Raw genomic sequence first — 18,627 nt, 5'->3', positions numbered from 1 at the left:
ATTAGAAGTCATCTGGTTTGACTGCATTTGGCTACCTCAAACCAAATCATTCCTGGCATTCATTATGCCATTTCACAATAATCTAAGACCATATGACACTTGTTTCTCTGTGTCTCTCTCTGATTCTCTGTCTTTCTGTTTCTTTATCTCTGTCTCTGTCTCTCTGTCTCTGTCTCTGTCTCTGTCTCTGTCTCTCTCTCTCTCTCTCTCACACACACACACACACACTCTCCAGTGGTTGGTTGGTTTGACCACAGACCTCTCCAATCAATAAACTAGACACTCACCTCTTGCTTTGGACCAGTCAGCCAAGTGAACTTTTTCCTAACTCTTGGAGAGAGTTTTTCAGGCCAAAGCTTCCCGAACAGCTGTGAGTGAGTCAGGCTCACACTCTCAATCTTGCCTTGGCTCCTTTGCCAGCTCTAAAACGACATTCAACACCAAAGGAAAATGATCAGTGTGTGCCCAACTTTTAAAACCGCTTATCTCAGGCAGACCTTGCCTGGGTTTGACATGGAGGCTGGGTCTGTATATTCAGTAATTAAACTTTTTCCAACTAAAGCATAGCTTTGGGCTGGACTGGTCACTTGCAGATTGTTCCCAGGACAACACAATCAATAGAGCCAGAAATATCAGTTGTACCAGTTGCATGGTTCTAGAGGGAGCACACAAGTCCGTGATTGGGCAAGGCAGTGCCCTCTCTGGGCTTTCCTTTCCTTATCTGTCAAGAAACCTGGCCGTCTACAAGCCTGTTATGAGGATCAAGAGATAACAAATGTGAAAGTGCTTTGCCATGTATTAAACACTCCAAAAGCCTGAGGTGAGATTATTTTTCTAAATTGATTCTTAAGACAAATCCTAGGAATAGTCTCAAGGGGATATCACAAATGATGTATTTGGTTTTGTTTTGATTGAGAATATATTACGCTCAAAAAAACTATCTCCTTGCCATGGAGAAAAATGCTAATTCAGGTCCTGTCATCCCTTCTTCCTTCTTTCCATTGCTCTCCTGCCTTTCTCTCCCTTCCTGATCCTCTCACTCCTTCCTTCTCTCCCTTCATTCCATCCTTCCTTTTTTCTTTCCTTCTTTCTCTTTTCCCTTGTCTTTTGTATCTCTCCTTCCTTTCCGTCATCTCTTTTCTGCCACCTTTTTCTTTCCCTCTCCTTTCATTCCATCTTTTCTTTTTTCTCTCCTTCCTTCCTTTTCCCCTCCTTCACTTATATCTCTCCTTCCTTTCCCTTTCTCTTTCTCTCTATTTCTTCCTTTTCTCCTCTTTCTCTCCTCCCTTCTCCCCTCCATCCACCCCAGATAGACTGCTCCTTTCCTGCACAGGGAGAAATGCAAACATGAGTCAAGAGGCTATCATGAGTCACTGATGACTTTTTTTTTTTTTTTGGCTGTATTGTATCAGAAGGAAGTGGTGGCATACCAATCAAAGAACAAGTCATTTGGAAATTAGGAGTTTCTCTCAGTTTGGTTTTTTCTTTTTTCAGAAAAGAGGGAAACTTTTCCCACACTCCACCTCTTTGTCCCACCTCAAGTAAAAAAATGAATGTTGGTAATAATTTCCCCAACTCCATTTTGGGAATTGAGAAAAATGCTGGGGCAGCTAGGTGGTGTAATGGATAGAGCACCGCCCCTGGAGTCAGGAGGACCTGAGTTCAAATCCGGCCTCAGACACTTAACACTTACTAGCTGTGTGACCCTGGGCAAGTCACTTAACCCCAACTGCCTCACCAAAAAGAAAAGGGAAAAATGCTGATTCTACATTCTTTCCATGGCTATCAACAAAGCACACCAGGCCATGTCTCTGTAAGAACTTAATTTGGGGGGAGGCAAGATGGCAGAGAGAAGCCAGGAAGTTGCCTGAGTTCTTCCAAGTTTCCCTCGAAACAACATTAAATCAATCCACAAAACAGATTCTGAAACTACAGAACCTACAAAAAGACAGAGAGGCACAATTTTCCAACTTGAGATAATTTAGAAGACTTCAGGAAAGGTCAGTCTCACTTGGGCAAAAGGGGAGCACAGCACAGTGCAGCATGGAGGGGGTCTGGGCAAATCAGCAGGAGGCTCCTGCCACAGCACAGATTAGCAGCTGAGGCCCCTTGGTCCTGGCTCAGCAGGCTGTTGGTGCAGCAGGCCAATTGTTTTTTTTTTTAAAGACCTTTTTTTTGTTTGTTTGTTTTTTGGTGAGGCAATTGGGGTTAAGAGACTTGCCCAGGGTCACACAGCTAGTAAGTGTCAAGTGTCTGATGCCGGATTTGAACTCAGGTCCTCCTGAATCCAGGGCCGGTGCTCTATCCACTGCGCTACCTAGCTGCCCCTGCAGCAGGCCAATTGTGAGACCCACCAGCTCCGGTTGAGAGGGCAAACAGCCAGCTAAAGAACCAATCACAGGACAAGTACAACTTGGCCAAGCCATCCCAGTGCAGGGAGCAAACCCAGGGTGGTTAGGAATCCACAAGCCACAAAGGCCCCAGAGCAGAAAGCCAGTGACCAGGCCCCTATCCCCCAGAACAAGAAGCTTGCAACAGTGGCCCTGTGCCCCAGGAGTAGACCTCAACTTGAAAAGTCAAAAAAAAGGCTATAATACGAATAAGAAAGAGAAAAGGACCCTTACCATTAACAACTTCTATGGTGACAGGGAAGACCAAAACACAAACTCACATGAGGACAATACTGTCAAAAATGCCTACATGTAACCTCAAAGGGGAAGATGAATTGGTCTCAAGAACAAAAAGCCTTTTTGGAAGAGCTCAAAAAGGATTTAAAAAATCAAATAAGAGGGGCAGCTAGGTGGCACAGTGGATAGAGCACCGGCCCTGGAGTCAGAAGTACCTGAGTTCAAATCTAGCCTCAGACACTTGACACTTACTAACTGTGTGACCTTGGGCAAGTCACTTAACCCCAATTGCCTCACCAAACAACAACAACAACAACAAACAAACAAACAAAAATCAAATGAGAAGGGGCAGCTAGATGGCACAGTGGATAGAGCACCGGCCCTGGAGTCAGGAGTACCTGAGTTCAAATCCAGCCTCAGAAACTTAACACTTACTAGCTGTGTGACCCTGGGCAAGTCACTTAACCCCAATTGCCTCACTAAAAAAATTTAAAAAAAAATCAAAAATCAAATGAGAGAGGTAGAAGGAAAAATGGGAAAAGAAATGAGAGAAATGAGTTACACCAAAAAATTATGAAAAAGAGTCAACAACTTGGAAAAAGAAGCACAAAATTGACTGAAGAAAACAATTCCTTAAAAAATACAATTGGCCAAATGGGGGCGGGGGGGGGGGGAGAGGAAATTGGCCAAATGGAAAATGAGGTGAAAAGGCTTACAGAAAATAATGCCTTAAAAATTAGAATTGGGCAGATGGAAACTAATGACTCTGTGAGACACCAAGAATCAGTCAAAAAGAATCAAAAGAGTGAAAAAAAATAGAAGAAAATGTGAAATACCTCATTGGAAAGACAAGTGACCTGGAAAATAGATCCAGGAGAGATAATTTAAGAATTACTGGACTACCTGAAAGCCATGATCAAAGAAAGAGTCTAGACACCAAATTTCAGGAAATTATTAAGGAGATACTGTCCTGATATTGTAGAATCAGAGGATAAAATTGTCATTGGAAGAATCCACCAATCACCTCCTGAAAGAGACCCCAAAAGGAAAACTTCAAGGAATATTGTAACCAAATTCCAGATTCATCAGACAAAGGAGAAAATACTGCAAGCAGCCAGAAAGAAACAATCTAAATCATGGAGTCACAGTCGGGATTACACAGTAGCTGGCAGCTTCAACATTAAAGGATCAGAAGGCTTGGAATATGATATTCTGGAAAGCAAAGGAGCTTGGATTGCAACCAAGAACTTAATTTTTAAATACTTATTTCCATCTACTATCTGTCAATCAATTCCATTCAATAGATATTTATTAAGTGATTGTACATATATAACCTATATTGGATTACTTGCTGTCTTGGGGAGAGGGGAGGGAGGGAGAAAAATTTGAAACTGGAAATCTTATAAAAACCAATGTTGAAAACTATCTCTACATGTAACTAGAAAATAATAAAATATTTATATGGAAAAAATAGATATTTATTAAGCCCTTACTATCTATAAATGCTGGTGATAAACCAGATGTATATCTGTTGGCCAAGGACTATCCTAGAGAAGTCTGATGGGGCTCATCACTAGACTGGCTGCAGGGTGATGAATTTTCAGCCTTAGCAACTCAAGAGCACCATCTACTAATCTAGAAAAGAGCTGTGTGATCTGGGATGTGGAGGGAATGCAGATCCTTGGAGTGGCTGTACCTGGAAAACAATGGGGAATAATACAAAGAGCTATCTGATATGGTGCCTGGCCTTGAGGAGCTTACGATCAAGTAAATGGAAGATACATGCCAGTAACTCTAATACAAAGTAGGGAATGACAAGTAGTATTAAAGTTCAGAGACAGACAGATAAATGAAAGATAGGTGATAGCTAGATAGGGAGATGATGGATGGATGGATGGATGGATGGATGGATGGATGGATGGATGGATGGATGGATGGATGGATGGATGGATGATAAATGGGTGAATGGACAGATAGATGGATAGATAGATGATAGGAAAATGTAGGTAGATAGATAATAGCTAGATAGGTAGATAGATGATTGATAGGTAGATAAATCAATAGAACATTTTTAAAGCATTTACTATGTGTTGGACACTGTACTAAATAATGAGGATACAATTAAAAGCAAGCAAAACCATCCCCTCCAACACAGGGCTTACTTTCTAACAGTAAACCCTAGGAAGACTTGTGTTAACTACTGAAACTTAAGTAAGTAGAACCAGAACAACAGTGACTATAATATAGTAAAAGAAAACAACTGTGATAGACTAAATAACTATGTTGAGTAACTAGTCAAGACCCCAGAAGACTGACAAAAATTTGTGCTTCCCCACTCTTGGCCACAAAGAGTCAGACATGACTGGAATGACTAAACAACAGCAATAACTCTTGGCAGAGAAGGGACAGACCAGAGGGGCAGAATGGGACATACTTTATCAGACACAGCAGATTTGACTTGCTTGACTCTACTTATTTGTTACAAGGAAGGGCTTTTATTTGGGGGTGGGGTGGGGGAGGGCAGAGTGTGATAGGAGTAATAATGTTGTTGTTGCATTGTTTTTCAGTCATGTTAGACACTTTGTGGCCCTATTTGGGGTTTCCTTGGCAAAGATACTGGAGTGATTTGCCATTTCCTTTAGATCGTTTTACAGATGATGACACTCAGGCCAACAGAGTTAAGTAACTTGCCCAGCTAGTAAGTGTCTGAGGCCAAATTTGACTTCAGGAAGAGGAGTCCAGGACTCTACCCACTGTGCCACCTAGCTGAAAGAAGGAGGTTATATATAAGGGGATATATAAGCAAGGAACTGATGGAAACATCCTGTTAACTTTAATAAATACATTTCTAAAAGCTGTACATAAGAAATTAATGATGTTATATATACTTTTCTATTCTTTTTAAAAGAAAAATCTTCATTTTATGTATGCCAAGTTCATAATAACAAAACATTTATATATTACATGTTTTACTGGGTATATAATACCATCCATGTACGGAGCTTTTGGTGAGGAACTCTCTCTCCCAATGCAGAGTAATGCCTTCTCTGCAATTTCTAGTCTTAGGAGAGGTAGGGGTGAAGATGGGAAAAGGAGACAGAGAAGGGAAAAAAGGGAAAGACGGGTAAATAGATTAGACAGAAAAACAGCTAGATTGATAGATAATAAGTACATAAATAGGTAGATAGATTGATTGATTGATAGATTGATAGATGTATACAGACAGATACACAGATACATGGATGGATGTAAACAGGCAGACATATGGATGGATGGATGGATGGATGGATGGATGGATGGATGGATGGATGGATGGATGGATGGATGGATGATGGAGAGATGGATGGAGACAGGCAGATGGACAGACAAACAGATGGATAGATGTAGACAGATGGACAGATGGATGGATGTAGACAGATGGACGGATGGATGGATGTAGACAGATGGACAGATGGATGGATGTAGACAGATGGACAGATGGATGGATGTAGACAGATGGACAGATGGATGGATGTAGACAGATGGACAGATGGATGGATGTAGACAGACAGGTAGACAGACAGAAAGGCAGATAGATAAGAAGTAGATACATAGATAGATATTTCTGAGAAGTTATTTGAATTTGTAGATTATTTGATTTTCATTTCCTAGGTAAATAGGAACCCCACACTGAATAATGCCTGTCATGCACACAGAGTAAAACTTTGATGACATGAAAGCCAGCTGCTCAGAGCTACCGAAAGTGGTGCACACTGAGCTAGGGAATGGACCTGCCATTTCACTAATATAAGGAATGGACCTGATGAGGAAACTCCCTGCAGCAATTTGGCAAGTCAGTCCCTTCTCTGCAGCCCAGAGCCTTCGAGAGTTGCCTGGGCCACTGAGGGATTAAGTGATGTGCCCAGGTTCACAGAGGCAGTATGTGTCAGAGTCAGGGATTTGAACCCAGGTCCTTCTAGTTCCAAGACCAGCCAGCCCCTCTAACCACTGTGCCATCCTGCCTCTTTTCATTCAGTCCCCATAATGCAGTTTGACATTTTTATAGCCCTTCATTGCTTACAAAGTGTTTTCACATGCATTCTCACCTCAACACAAACCTGTGAGGTAAGCTGTGCGGGCAATTATCACCCCCATTTTACAGAGGAAAAAACTAAGGCTCAGGCACATTAACTGATTTGCCCTAGGCCACAACCCACCGTGAGCCACCAACATGACATAGCACTTAAGAGGTTATGATACAAAGTCCCTTTCCCCCCAAATAGATCTTGCACAATGTGGGTCTCTCAAAGTGCAAAACTTCCTCAGGGAGAATACTTTAGTCAGTTATTTTGCAACCTTAGTATGAACGAGTTTTAGACTCTTCCCTGAGAGCCAGCTTTGAGAGATGGCAGAGAAGAAGAGATGAGGACCCCAGATGACTCTGGCAAGAGTCAAGAAGGTCACACAACATCAGAATGGCAATAGAGTCCTAGAAAGACACTCTGTAATTCAACTTGATTGAACAAGACATTTTCTATGTTATGTTATTGTTATTTAGACATGTCTGACTCTTTGTGACCCCATGTGCGGTTTTCTTGGCAAAGATACCAGAGTGGTTTGCCATTTCCTTCTCCAGCTCATTTTACAGATGAGGAAACTGAGGCAAATAGGGTCAAGTGACTCGCCCAGGATCGCACAGCTAGTAAGAGTCTGAAGCCAGACTTAACAACAATAATATAACATAAAGGTCATCTATGATAACCCAACTATGATGCAAAGCCTTCACTCTCTCTCCTGAACGCTTAAAAATGTCTATTCCATTCGTTTGCCACTTAATATATAATTACAGAAGAGTGGTGGAAGTTTGGGGCTTAAAAGACCTTAAAGATCACCTAGTACAATCCCTGCAGCTTATAGATAAAGAAACTAAAGCCAAAAGAGGGACTGGCCTAGGATCACACGGTCACTAAGTAATACAACCAGGATTTGAACAAAAGGCACCCTGATGCCAAATTCCTGGATCTTTCAGCAAAGACAGATTAGATTCTGCCCTTTGTTTCATGGATGGAAGGGCTTATGTGATGCCTACAGACCTATGTCAGGCAAGAAAACTCAAGGCAAGAATGGTCTCATGCATGGGCAGAAAGAGATTCCATTAACTGACTCCAGGCATTTTCACTGGCTGTGACCCCACGCCTTGTAATGCCTCCACACCTCCTGGCTTCTTTCAAACCTTCAACCAATCCCCCTTAATTCTAGTGCCTTCCCCTTGCTGATTACCCTCAATTTATCCTGTATATATTTTCTTCATACATAGTTGTTTGCATGTCGTTCCTCGCCCCCATTAGATGGTGACCTCGTTGAGGCCAAGGGCTGTCTTTTGGCTTTCTTACTTTTCCTAGATCTCAGCACAGCACCTGGAACGTAGTAGGCATTTAATGAATGTTCACTGATTGACGGACTAAAATATATTATTTGATTCAAAGAACATAGACTTGCCTCCCTCAATGGCCTGACACCATGCTCTTCTCTCCTATAGGCATGAAATCCCCAACATTAAGGTCACCTCATTAAGGTCAGTTAATAAAAACAATAATCTTATGATTTTAGATTTACAGATCATTTTCATAAACATCATCTCATCTGAGTCTCACAACAGCGCCAAGTATGGCAAAGAATTGGAAATCGAGGGGATGCCCATTAATTGGAGAATGGCTAAACAAGTTGTGGTATATGCATATAATGGAATACTACTGTGCTGTAAGAAATGATGAGCAGGAGGAGTTCAGAGAAACCTGGAAAGACTGAAGTGGACTGATGCTGAGGGAAATAAGCAGAACCAAGAGAATTGTACATAGTATCAATAACATTGTGTGATGAGCAACTGTAATAGACTTGGCTCTTCTCAGCAATACAGTGATCCAAGACAATTCCAAAGGACTCATGATGGAAAATGTTCTCCACATCCAGAAAAAAGAACTGTGGATTCTGAATGCAGATTGAACCATACTGTTTCTACTTTTGTTTTTTCTTCTTTGAGTCTTTTCCCTTTTGCTCTGATTCTTCTTTCACAACATGACTAATGCAGAAATATGTTTAATGTGATTGTACATATATAACATATCAGATTGCTTTCTGTCTTGGGGAGGGGGAGGGAAGAGAGGGAGGGAGGAAAATTTGGAACTAAAAATCTTACGAAAACAAATGTTGAAAACTATCTTTACATAGACCTGGAAAATAATAAAATACTTTTATGATAAAGTTTTTTTAAAAAATCTGGGTTGGGGTAAGGATCAAGGATGAAACATCCGCTGATGGGCATTTCCTCTCATTCCCTTGTTCTTCATTTCCTGTAACCTTGGGATGCCATGATGACTCTGGACTCTCTGATGGAAGCCAGGGAGATTGATTCAGAGGGGGCTTGTAAAACAAAAAAAAAATGTCAGGAACTCAATGAGGTCTAAAGGGGAAAGGATTGACCCAGGGTTCACTGAAGAGGCTTCCTGGGAATGGACAGGAAACAGGAAGGTCACTCTCTCCCATAAGAATTCAGCCTCGCCAGCCCATCTGTCCAAAAGGAACAAATAGGCCCAGAGCTGTTAACAGAAAGGTTAAAGGGCTTTTTAGGGAAGCTATCTGTCATAGAAACCATGAAAGTGGCACTGTGTGAACAATGGGTCCTGTGGAAATATGGAGAAAGGAAATGGAGCCTGACACAGAGAGTCAGAGAAAGTCACTACCCTTTCTCTCCCCATCTTAAAAGATCTCTCCCATACTCCCACCCATGTCACTTATTTCCATCTTAGGGCCAAAGATTGACTCTCCCTGCCTCCCCTGGGGCCTGTTAGGCTGCCCCACCCATACCGAGACAGCATATAGTTCGACAGCTGGACAGTGCAGCCAGGCTGGGATCTCCTGGGTCCTGCTGTCCAGGCCAGGTCAGAATGAGTTCACTCTCACTCTCACTTTCTGCTTCATTTGGTAGAGTGTTGGACTTCACCTCTAACATCCCTTTCATCTGTAAGACACAAAGATTCTATGAGCCTCTGAAAAGATTCTGTAGCCACTGAAATCTCTAGCTTACAGCAGCTAGTATGGGGAGGGGGTGGCGGGGAAGGTGGCGGGGGAGAGAAAGAGGCAGATATGGGGACAGGCTAGGAGGGGCAGTGGTGACAAGAGACAGTGTGATATTTTTCCAGGGGTATGTGGTAAATGTTTAACAACCAGCTCTTCAGAAGGAGAAGGGAAAAACAAACAACACCTGTATACATGATAAACTTGTAAGTTCAATCTGCATCATCAACATTTTCTCCATCACTTTCTTAAATCTAGACAAAGACAACAAAACCATAAACCCAGCCCTGGTTTGTAGGCTTGTCCAATTTCTGAGTTGTAAATGGTCACCCTGAGAATTTAACAATCTGCTTTAGGGAATCCATTAGAGCTAGCTGCGGTGTACCTCTGGACTCATCCTTCCACTATCATGTTACCTGGCTTATCCTTATATTCACCTGGACATGTCTTCCGGCAGAGCTGCTGGTAATTTAGCAGCCAGCAATCACAGGAGCATCTAACAAGTCTACACTCTCTCTTTGTGTAGGTTAGACCAGTGCAGCTATTATGTGACTCCAGAACTTGGCCCTTACCCCCTTGGGTAAAGGAGGGGTTCTTTCAGTCTCTCTGCTTCCTTTCTCCCTTCTATGAGGTCCTCCCAGTGTTCTAATGCTCTCCCTCCCCTGCATCTACTCTCAGGAAAGAATGCCATAAGTCATTTACACTTGAGTATGAATGTAAAGCACAGTGCTGATTTAGGAATGTTTTCTGAAGTATGTTATCTCTGATTATGTAAAGAACACCACTATTCCCTAGTAAAAATAATTTCAGACATCAAGTGGGGAAAGTGTCCGGAGAAAGGGGAAGGGTACACAGAGGGCTCTTTCTCAGAGAAATCTCAGCCCACCCACCCTTTCCCCAAGCTGCCATTTAAATATCACTTGAAAATTTGCTAACTGCCTTACATACATTATCTAATTTGAACTTTATAACAACTCTGGGATTTAGATACCTGGTTATTCTTTTTTTTTTTTTTTTTTGCGGGGCAATGGGGGTTAAGTGACTTGCCCAGGGTCACACAGCTAGTAAGTGTCAAGTGTCTGAGGCCGGATTTGAACTCAGGTACTCCTGAATCCAGGGCCGGTGCTCTATCCACTGTGCCACCTAGCTGCCCCCAATACCTGGTTATTCTTAACCCCTACTTTACAGATGAGGAACCTGAAGCTCAGAGATATTAAGTCATTTGCCCCTGATCACACACTTTATTGGCAGGATTTGAAGCAGGATCCCAGCCTATCTTCCTGACTCCACATCCAACATTATAACAACCTGCTTTTAAAGACCATGAAGCCCCATCAATTGAGCATGTGAGCTATTGAAGAGAATGAAATCATTGCATTGATGACAAAAGGTCAAATATAGAGAAGACACACACACACACACACACACACACACACAGAATGGCCCTGTGAGAAGATGAATTAGGCCACAGCCTACCGAAACTCATCCCAGGAGCTACCCTGCCCTATCAGTCTCTCATGTTTCCCTCCCCTCCTATCTGACCAAAAATTCCATCATCCAAAGGTAGGGAGAACCAATTTCCAAAAGTCTCCAACTAAAATACACATCTGTGGCCAGGGAGGTAGGCAGGCCCCCCAAGTGATCCAACTGGCACATTTTAGGGCTCAGTACAGCCGTTATAAGCACTTCATAAATACATTACATTCATTTGGTCATTCACATTACTATTAGCTGATCACTTTCTTGTAAGGCACAGGAAACAGAGCCTTGGGGGGATAAAATGGGATAGAGACACACAAGGATGAGGTCAGCCCAAACAGCCCTGCATTTGTAATCCCAGGACAACTCCCTCCTTCTCTCTGGGCCTCCGTTTCTTTATCTATAAAATGAATGGGTTGGTGAGGAAGGGTTGATAAAACACAGTTCTTCATAGAAGTGGCAGAGGAGACAATGAAGGTGATAAGTTGCATATCACATTTTAAGACCCAGCTGATGTGATGATGGGTAGTTTTGTTGAACCACTTTTTGTCCTTTTTTTTTTTTTTTTTTTTTTACTAATCTGCTGCAGAGGATAGCTCGCTGGCTTTGATAGGGATGGAGAAGTGACACATTCAGAAGGTGGTACGGTATGAAAACAAAAGATAACTATAAAAAAAAAGATTTTTTTTTTAAAGACTGATTCTAAAAATATGGGGCTGGGTGCAATGAGCACTAAGCTCCTTTCCAGCTCTAAATCAGTCAGTTGGTTTGTTCTTGACAGTGCTTGGGGTGAGTCAGTCAATCAGTAAAAATTTATTAAGCACCTACTATGTGCCAGGCACTGTGCTAAGCCATGGGGATATTAAGAGAGGCAAAAGATGATCCCTGATCTCAAGGAGCTCATGGTCTAATTGTGGGAGACAACGCGTCCAAATATACCAGATGAATTGGAGATAAGCAACAGGGAGAAGGCCTTTGAGTTAAAAGGATAACCAAGTGAGAAGACTACTGATTTCCATTTCAAGAAGAAGGAACAGATCCTTTGTGACAAAGGCTGGACTATACCTAGAGTTAGTTCCCAAGGGGACCCTCTTATTTGGAGATGGACATTCTCTAACTTTAAATCTACCACTGAGGGAAAGTAGCTGCCAATGGTGCCAAAAAGACCCCAGTATCCGGAAATTGATGCAAGGTCCGATTTGTGCTAGTTGCTGTAGACCCTAGATTCAGAGCTAGAAGGGACCTTCAGAGGTTAACTAGTCCAAGGGCCTCATTTTACAGAGGATGACCTAAGGAGCAGAGAGGGGTGAATGACTTGCCCAGGGACACACAGCCTGTTGCATGTCAGAGGTGGGACTTGAACGCAGGTTTTACTGATAGAAGCCAACTCTCCTTCTACCATACCATGCTGACTCTTACTTCTATAGATTTGAATACATGGGCTAGAGAGAAGGGTAGGACCTATGACTTCACTGGTCCATATATGTCCCCTTCGTAAGGCCTCCTTCCATGAATCTGGGTCATTAAAAGCTACAACAACAGAGTACAAGTTCAAGGAGGCTGTACCAAATTGGAAAGGCCTACACTTGGCGGTCTGACAATGGACGATATATCTGTCCCCTGAGGAGCAACCTGGCTAAGTATTTTTTAAAAGTCCATTATTGGGGCGGCTAGGTGGCGCAGTGGATAAAGCACTGGCCCTGGATTCAGGAGTACCTGAGTTCAAACCAGCCTCAGACACTTAACACTTACTAGCTGTGTGACCCTGGGCAAGTCACTTAACCCCACTAAAAACAAAAAAGCCCATTATGAAAGGGCTGGCTACCATGTCCTGAATTGTTTTCCAGCCTCAGAAACCCATAAAGAACCCATCTACTAAAGGTGGGTAGAGATTGTCATCTGTATTAATAAAGAGACGAAAGAGCACGAATCTAGAGTCTGAAGCCCTGAGTTCAAATCTTTATTCTACCACTTCCTTCCTGAGTAACTTTGGGCAAATCACTTAACACCTCTGGGTCTATTTCCTCATCTGGGAAATGAGAAGGTTAGACCAGATGACATCAACTCCCAGCTCTAAATCCTATGAGCATCTACACTAGTGCATGAAATCAGAGTTCTCTAAAGCACTGCTGTCTAAGACATCTGCATTTCGGGTGTGCCTGTCATGATGTTGTCATACATACCCCCAAAGAACTGAATGTTTTAGGGTAGGGGCAGGGGAGGGAGCAGGGAAGATTGGCTAGCCCCAGATGGTCCTAAGACAGAGAGGAGAATGAGAGGATGGTGATCAGGGAAGAGAGGCCCAAAGCAATGGAATTCTATATGGGTGGAACCTGGGGGAATCCAAAAGAGGTGATTACAGGGAAGATTGATAAGGGACCAGAACAAGCCTCATCTATTTCCCAGCTGTGTTTGGGCCCACCTAAGCACTGTGAATTTCATTGTCCGTCTAGAAAGCTCCCCAGTTGTGGGTGGGGAGAAAGGGAGACTAGCAGCATGAAAACAAACAGCATCAAATCCCCCCAAGGTCAGCTATGCATTTCCACCATCACAGCCTCTAGCCCATGCCAAGACTGTGGGCCCTGCCTCATCAGCACAGCCTTCTAAGAGCAGGGAACAGCCTCACTCCTCTTCCCCCCCCCCCAATCTGAACCCCTTATGGTCTGTTAGACCACAGAATGTCAAACCCTTTGATTTTATAACTAAAGATAAAATGAGGCCCAGAGAGGGAAACTGACCCAAGGGGACATACAGAGGTAGAGCCTGAGCCAGAAGTGGTGTGATATACCAGAGCTTCTTAAACTTTTTCCACTTTTGACCTTTTTTCTCCCAAGAAATTTTTACATGATCGCAGGTATATAAGTATATAAAATAGGTATACATAACCTTCTACTGTTGCCAAATTTTTTGTGAGCCCCACATTCAGTCACGCAACCCCATATGGGGCTGCGACCCCCAGTTTAAGAAGCTTTGTAATCTACTATTCCATTTTACCTTAGTGTAAATGATCCCTTCCAAGCAAGTGGGCCCTCAGGCCCTATGAAGGGACTCTCCGAAGTATTAAGAAAAAGAAACTGAGAGACAAAGGAGGGAGACAGAGATAGAGAGCGGAGAGCACTTAAAATGAGTATGTATGAAATTTTGGAATTGGCAAAGTCAAATTTTGCCAACTTCACAATCACGCCAAGAGTCCCCCCATCACTATTACCGCTAGCTTCTCTGAGCTCCCAGTATGAAAACTAAAAGGTCTGTTTCTCCATTAAGGGGTCTTCCTTTTACACCAGCTACGGGCACTTTCTGCATCTTCTTCTTCCCTTTTCAGTCCCACTCCCCTGACAGGGCTAGGGGACCCTAGTGCAGAATCCTAGCCTACCTTCCCTCTCTTCCTTAATTCCTTCATCTTTAAAAGGAGAGAGTTGTAAGAGACGGGAGAGTCTATCAAGTCCAATCTCATCATTTTGTAGATGAAGAAAATAAGGACCAGGTGTCACAGTCAGTGACAGAGGTAGGATTCGAACCCGGGTCTTCCGGGCTCCAAATCCAGCTCCCTCATCTACTATAGTTGAGGCTAGAGGACTTCTAGGCTTCCTCCCTCCCAGCTGGAACTCTATGCTACAAATAGGCAGTCCTAAGATTTCCCTTTGCCGCGGCTGCCTCCCCTTCTCCTTTCCCCCAAGGCAAGCCTGGAAAAAACCAGCTGTCGCCGCATCTGGCTGGGGCGGTCCGCAGCCCATCCCCACCAGCTAGGCCACAGACCCAAGAAGCTGAAGCTGCCTTGGCTACTTACAGCACCCACCGGAGCCTGGACGTGAAAAAGCAGCTTCCTCGATAGCACCAGCAGAAAGCCTGAGGCAAGGGCAGGGGCGGGGGGCAGGGGCGGGGGCCGCCTGCCCAGGACCTCTCTCCCTCCCTCCCTCTCGGACAACTCCGCCCACGCTCCCTTCCTCCCTTCTCTCCCCCCCCCCCGCCCCCTCCGCCCTCCCCCTCCTTTGGCTTGGGAGGGCAAGGAGAAAAGGGAAGGGCTCAGGATGTGAGATCACACTAGGAAACAGTCAGAGATAACGCGCGGCCCAAACCGCTGAGCCAAGAAAGTTTTATCTGTCGGTCGTGCAGCCTTCTTCCAGGGCATTGTTCCCCCTCACCCAAGTTCCAAAGTCCCCAGTTCCTGTTTGGGTCTTTGGTTGCCTTTTCGCTTTTCCCTTTGGAAAATGCAAGAAACTCACATGCAGCCAATACCTCTGTAACTGACAGTCAGTGCAGGAGGATTTTGAGGAAGCGCCTGGGTACCCGACAAGGCTTGCAAAAGAGACCAGTCGGTTCTGTGGAACGGAGTCTGGCTGGAGAAACAGAAACAGAGAGAGACAGACAGAGAAGGAGGGAGGAAAAAGACAGAGACAGAGACAGAGACAGAGAACTAATTCATAAGAGGCAGTTAAAAAAAAATAGTATGCAACCCTACATGCCATAAAGAGTGAATGGGGTAGTGCTGTTGGTGCTGCAGTCATCCAAAAAGAATGACCATACAGATCTTTAAGCTTTTCAAAACATTTTTCATAGATTATTTCATTGGAACTTTACCACCACCCTGAGGTTATCACCCCCATTTTACAGATAAGAACATTGAGACCTCAGTTTGTCCTGAACCTCTTTCCTGTCCTCTCTCTACTCCCAGTTGGTGACCTCATCTGCTCCTATCGATTTAATGATCAGCTCTCTGCATATTCTCACAGCTCTGATCTGCAGTCCTGGGTCACCAGTCAGCTACGGGACATTTTGAACTAGGTGTCTCCCCTGGCATCTCAAACTCAGCCTGCCCCATTACAGAATCTCTACCCTCTACACCCTCCCCCTCTTTTGAACTTATTTCTTCCAACGACAACTGCCATTATTCAGTCTTCCAGGCTGGTTAGAATTGGCATTATATCTATTCAATGGCTGTCTTTCCCCCTCCCCCCATCTCTCCCACCTGTTTTTTACTAACATAGACCACATTGTAGTTTGGTTCCTCATGGGCTGGTACCTGGTCTACTACTGGTCCACTCGGACCTAGTCTACTGCTAGTGTCTCCCCACTCCACCCTAACCTCCACATTGCTGCCAAAGCACAGATCTGACCCTGCCCCTCCTCCTTCGAAAAGCTGAAGAAACAGAAATTTCCCTCTAGAATGCTCTAGGATGTTGCCTCTGGAATAAAATGAAAACCCTTTTGGCTTTTAAGGCCCTTACCAACCTGACCTCAACCTATCTTTCCAGCACCATTACGTAGTACTCCCTTTCCTACACTCTTCGGTCCAGCCAAACCGGCCTTCTCTATGTTCCTCACACACACACACACACACCCAGCTGCCACTTGAACATTCTGGTAATCCCTATATCCGAGTATACCCCTTATAGAATCCTCCAAAGGCTCATCTTTTTTTTTTTTTTCAAAGGCTCATCTTAAACACCAATTTCTATGGGAATCTCTTCTTCACCCTTCCAACTTCTATTGCCCTCCCTCCTTATCTTTTGTTGATGTTGTTCAGTCATGTCTCACTCTTCATGACCCCATTTGGGGTTTTCTTGGCAAAGATCCAGGAGTGGTTTGCCATATCCTTCTCCAGCTCATTTTACAGATTAGGAAACTGAGGCAAACGGGGTAAAGTGACTTGCCCAGGGTCGCACAGCTAGGAAGTATCTGAGGTCAGATTTGTACTCACAAAGATGAATCTTCCTGACTCCAGGCCTGGCACTCTATCTACTGAGCCACCTAGCTACCCCTCCTTATCTACTTTGTAGTTAACACCATTCACTTTGCTGGCAGTGTTTTGGAAAGCAGAAAAGAACAACAATTATAAAGCACTTTTTATAGATTTATCTCATTTAAGCAACACCCAGTAAGGCAGATACCCAAGAATAATAATTTTTTTAACAGATAAGAATATTTAGACCTTGGTTCTTAACTACCTTTTATTTCTTTTATATTTGTTCAACATATATTTATTCTGTATCTATTCACAAATGAGCATCCTTGGCAGCAGGCTCAGCCAGTCTTTTGAGTGGGTTGGCTGCAGGCACAGCATGTTGGGCATGCTGAAAGGACTGGGCTCCTGTTGGCCAGTTCTTGGTACATTTATATGTTGTATCTCTGGATAGAATTCAAGCTCTTAGAAAGCAGAAACTGCTTCAGTTTTTGGTCTTTGGATCCCCGGAGGCTGGCACATAGCAGTAATCTAATAAGTACTTTATTGTTTTGATTTGACTCAGAGAGATAAAGTGACTTGCACGAAATTGAAAGATGTATCAGGCAGGATTTGAACCCAGGTCTTCATGATGCCACGTTCTATCCATTTTGCCATTTTGCCCCTGTTAAGAAGGGGAAAAGAATATTGTATCTAGATTCACAGGACTTGGTTCCAATCCTGGCTCTGCTCCTAACTACCTTGGTGGGATTGCAAGTCACTGACCCTTCCCAGACCTCAGTTTCCCTGTTGGTAAAATGAGGGTATTGTAATTGGTCTCATAGTCGGGCAAAGAGGGTTAAGTGACTTGCCCAAGGTCACACAGCTAGTAAGTGTCAAGTGTCTGAGGCCAGATTTGAACTCAGGTCGTCCAGAATCCAGGGCAGGTGCTTTATCCACTGCGCCACCTACCCACCCCCTCTAAGGCCTCTTTCAGTGCTATATCCCAAGACCTTAGGTGAGCTGGAATAGTTAAAAGAAAATAAGAGAAGAGAAGAGAAGAGAAGAGAAGAGAAGAGAAGAGAAGAGAAGAGAAGAGAAGAGAAGAGAAGAGAAGAGAAGAGAAGAGAAGAGAAGAGAAGAGAAGAGAAGAGAAGAGAAGAGAAAAGAAAAGAAAAGAAAAGAAAAGAAAAGAAAAGAAAAGAAAAGAAAAGAAAAGAAAAGAAAGGTCTTAAGGAGGAGGTGTGATCCTGCCTTGAAGAATGATTGGCATTGAAATAGAAGGAGGAGGGGAAGACAGTAGAAGTCGTGGGAACAGCAGGAGCAAAGACACCCAGACTGGAGTGTATCTGTCATATCTGTGAAATGGGAGAGACAGTGGTCTAGGCAGAGAAAACTGTTAGGGAGAAGAAGTGAGGAATAAGGCAGGAAAAATAGGGCAGGCCAAATGATGGGTACCTTGAATGCCAGACTGAGAAGTTTGGATTTTGTCTTAAAGCCAGCAAATGGTATGAAGAAATCATTATTCTCAGGAAGAAAATAATAATCTCTGCAACAGTTTATAGGATGGGGGGCAGCTACGTGGTGCAGTGGATAAAGCACTGGCCCTGGATTCAGGAGTACCTGAGTTCAAATCCGGTCTCAGACACTTGACACTTACTAGCTGTGTGACCCTAGGCAAGTCACTTAATCCCCATTGCCCTGCAAAAAAAAACAAACAAACAAAAAAACGTTTATAGGATGGCTTGGAGGGGGAGAAACTATAGGGAGGGAGGGACACATGAGGTGATAAGGGAATGCCCCAAGAGA

At 43.6% G+C, this 18,627-nt stretch overlaps 1 protein-coding gene across 2 annotated transcripts in view; it reads right to left on the bottom strand.

The window, feature by feature from the left end:
• Positions 1 to 15,027, bottom strand: part of RALB (RAS like proto-oncogene B) — a 111,268-nt gene extending 96,241 nt beyond the window's left edge. Inside the window, exons 1-2 of one of the 2 annotated variants that reach the window (XM_043997276.1) lie at positions 14,947 to 15,027; positions 288 to 422 (exon numbers count right to left, since the gene is read on the bottom strand). The gene's annotated coding sequence lies outside the window, so the exon portion shown is untranslated. The remainder of the gene's footprint in view (positions 1 to 287; positions 423 to 14,946) is intronic. The other variant, XM_043997274.1, reaches the window with a different exon arrangement.
• Positions 15,028 to 18,627: the final 3,600 nt, after the last annotated feature.

The sequence above is a fragment of the Dromiciops gliroides genome, chromosome 3 (genome assembly GCF_019393635.1).
Source record: "Dromiciops gliroides isolate mDroGli1 chromosome 3, mDroGli1.pri, whole genome shotgun sequence".
NCBI lineage: Eukaryota > Metazoa > Chordata > Mammalia > Microbiotheria > Microbiotheriidae > Dromiciops > Dromiciops gliroides.
The sequence above is the reverse complement of the archived record's forward strand: the minus strand, read 5'-3'. Positions and strand labels throughout refer to the sequence as shown.